The following is a 3792-nucleotide window of genomic DNA, read 5'->3' as shown; positions in this document are numbered from 1 at the left end:
GTAAAACAAGCCGGTATATACTTTACAAATTTTCAGTTACGGTATTGAAAACTTCATTTTCCGGCGAGTATGTTCTGCCCTTCAGGATGTGTTAAATTAACTTTGTTAACTTAAGTTTATTGGTGTCTGTGACGTCATAGTTCATTCCTGTGCAAGTTGTACTATTAAAACTTTTAAGTACCCTAAAGAGTACTTTTGGTTTTCTGTAAAAGAAAATTATTGTGCCGGCTTTGGCTGTCCGTCCGCACTTTTTTGTCCGCCCTCAGATCTTAAAAACGACTGAGGCTTGAGGGCCGCAAATTGGTAGGTTGATCATCCACCCCCCAATCATCAAACATACCAAATTGCAGCCCTGTAGCCTCAGGAGTTTTTATTTTATTTCAGGTTAAAGTTAGCCATAATCGTGCATCTGGCAACGACAGGCCGTCACCGGGCCGTGATTAAAGTTTAATGGTCCGCGGCTTATACAGCATTATACCGAGACCGCCGAAAGAGATATCTGTTTTTGGTGTCCTTGATTATACGCTGTACAGAAAACTCGATTGCACCGAAGAAACTTCGGTGCATTTGTTACTTGTTTAATATAGGGTCGTAAGTCGAAGGCTCCCTTTGATTTCTTTGTGAGCCATTATTATATTCTTCACATCCTCGAGACCATTGTGGAAATGCAAGATAAAAGCTGAAATAGAATAAAATAGAATAACACTATTACTGATTACTCTCTCACAAAACTCGAGTATGATTCCAGCATTTCAAAAATCGCAGAGGACTTTTTAATCCGAATGTCATTGAAGGGTAATGTGCAGTTGATGAGGTCACGTGTGTTTCATAACATAAAGATAGCTCGAATGACCTTAAATGGTTCTTATTTTAGGTACCCCCTTTGCCTAAAATCGCCGAGCGTAATTTCAGTTTCTAAATATATAATAAATAGGAAGGAGAGAAGATCGAGTTAGACCTCTCAAAAAGCTACCAATTTACTTCATCTGATACTTTTTAAGGTTGCCTCGAATGACATATTGGAAGCCAAACTTTTATTTTTTGTTAATCGAAAGAAACTGCCACTTCGGAATGAAGTGCAGCAATATAGCTGTTACGTAAGGAATAAAAAAAAAAAAAAGAGATGGGGAGTAGGGGAGAAATAAAAAGGCTATAGGAAAGAAAAAAAGAGTGAGAGAAACCCAGGCTTTCCTTCTCTTTTTCATTGTAGGTTGATATTTGAATGTCCCGAAAAAGGTGGAAGTTCGTCGGGAAAAAGGATCGTGATTTGGTTTTCCCGACTCCAATATCGAACAGAAAGTAAATTGGCAGCATTTTTTCCCCTGCTTTTCATTTCAACAAGGAAAGAAAAGTTATTTTTTCCTCCGTTGATTTAATGTTCTCCAGTGGATAAGCATATTGAATATGTTTTCTTTTCAGCATCGATTTTTTTTTTTTTTTTTTTTTAGATTATAGGGACCCAGTTTTGTTTGCTAATCGTTCTCATAATTTTTTTTTATTAATTTGGTATTTCCAGGAAAGTGTACATGTAAAAAAATAACGCCCATTAATTATCGTGATGATGCTAAGTTAAAAGAGTGAATTATTAGGACTGTCACGGTAATTGTATATATAAGAAGAAATCAACGAACAATTATGATACAAATAATGAACTAGAGATATAAACACGTAAGCAGTATATATATATATATATATATATATATATATATATATATATATATATATATATATATATATATATATATATATACTGTATATATATACTGCTTACATGTTTGTCATTAGTTAATTATTTGTATCATAATTGATCGTTGATTTCTTTTTTTATATACATTATATATATATATATATATATATATATATATATATATATATATATATATATATATATATATTATGGGTGAACCTCCAGGGTAAAGAGTTTCCACAACGATTTGAGGGTCGTTCTCCTGCGAAAAGGCTCATCAGTAGCGGATCAAACAATGCACCAATCACACTTGTCTTTCATGCAGTCGAAGTATATTGGCAAACAGATCATATTCCTTTTAAATGCATATTGAATCTGGCAAGAAAAATTGTTGCTATTATGGAAGCCAACTAGAGGAGTTTTGTTCATATTAGAAATTATTGAAAAGCACTGGAATTATAATGCAATATCTTTTTAAGGGACTTTTCTTGTTTATTTAATTAGGAAGTGATTAGCACAAAAGGTTATTGAAGAGAGACATGTAAGAAATCAATAGAGAATTCAGTGTCCATATGTTCATGCGATAGAGAAACAAATACTAACGATGACATGTACAAGAATACTTGAGGCCTTGAGCTATCAGTCACAAAATCATATCAATATTTGATCTTACTCCTTAGGAAATGTTGCCTTTATTCATGACTGAAGTGCTGGAAGATAATTAGGAAATAAGGCAGCACCACCACAAATTATAAATTTATTTGGAGTTGTGATGTGACCGTGTGGCCTAACGGATAAGGCGTCGGACTTCGGATCCGAAGATTGCAGGTTCGAATCCTGTCACGGTCGAGGTGAAGAGATCATTTTAAACTCTCGCGGTGTTATGTCAAGTAATAATAAGCGATTCTGAATGTCTGTAATAAGAAGTAAGAGACGAAGAAGAAGTAAACGATGTTTGTTGTTAAAAATATTTAATGCTCTGCGGTCGCTGTTTGTAGGCGCCCAGGTAAGATGCTAAAGTTGACGTGGTACTCCGCGCCCACTCTCTCTCTTACGCAAGGCACTTGTTCAAGTTGCCACGGCGTATGATTATTTTCATTTCAATAGATCATCAACTCATTAAATTAGAAGTAGAAGAGAGGTACCATTTAATGTTAAAAAGTTACCAAAAGTATTAAATTAGAAGTAGAAGAGAGGTATCATTTAATGTTAAAAAGTTACCGAAAGTATAAGTTTGTAGGTTAGTGTCGCATTAAACCGAATTTTTTTTTATTTATTAGCTTATTTCGAAGAAGCTGAATAACTCAACGGAAAGATCATTGAAATAATCGGATGTGAATATCATGTGCGAAAAGCGGATAAAAGCGTGATGATTAGTAAGAATTAAAATTCAGTGAACTGATAATAAATGTTCAGTGACGCACACCGACAATATCGGTTCACACACATGAATATATATATATATATATATATATATATATATATATATATATATATATATATATATATTATATATATATACACATATATATATAATATATATATAAATAATATTTATATATATATATATATATATATATATTATATATATTTTAGATTATACAGATATATGTATCTGCTGTTTCATTTTCCTTCGTGGCATTGCCTTTATTGATATATTCATCACGTTCCATATTTTCGTGATTCAGTTATACATACATATTCTATATATATATATATATATATATATATATATATATATATATATATATATATATATATATATATATATATATATATATATATATATATATATATATATATATATATATATATATATATATATATAATGTATATATGAACGTCTTTTACTGTAATGCAACAGTATAATATGAAAATAAAAGGCGCATAAAAATGTATTTGAACGTTGGAACCATATATTTCGGGCACTTCCACAGAAGGAAGTGCCTGAAATATATGGTTGCAACGTTCAAATAGATTTTTATGCGCCTTTTATCTTCATATTATACTGTTGCATTACAGTAAAAGACGTTCATATTTATATATATATATGTATATATATAGTATATGTATATATATACAGTATATGTATGTATGTATAACTG

General features: G+C 31.4%; 1 non-coding gene across 1 annotated transcript; it reads left to right on the top strand.

Annotated features, from left to right (window-relative positions):
- The first annotated feature begins 2463 nt into the window (after nt 1-2463).
- TRNAR-UCG (transfer RNA arginine (anticodon UCG)) lies at nt 2464-2536 on the top strand. Its single transcript has one exon. It is a non-coding gene; the product is annotated as a tRNA-Arg (tRNA).
- The last annotated feature ends 1256 nt before the right edge of the window (nt 2537-3792 follow it).

The sequence above is a fragment of the Macrobrachium rosenbergii genome, chromosome 19, assembly GCF_040412425.1.
Source record: "Macrobrachium rosenbergii isolate ZJJX-2024 chromosome 19, ASM4041242v1, whole genome shotgun sequence".
In the NCBI taxonomy this organism is placed as follows: Eukaryota; Metazoa; Arthropoda; class Malacostraca; order Decapoda; family Palaemonidae; genus Macrobrachium; species Macrobrachium rosenbergii.
The sequence above is the reverse complement of the archived record's forward strand: the minus strand, read 5'-3'. Positions and strand labels throughout refer to the sequence as shown.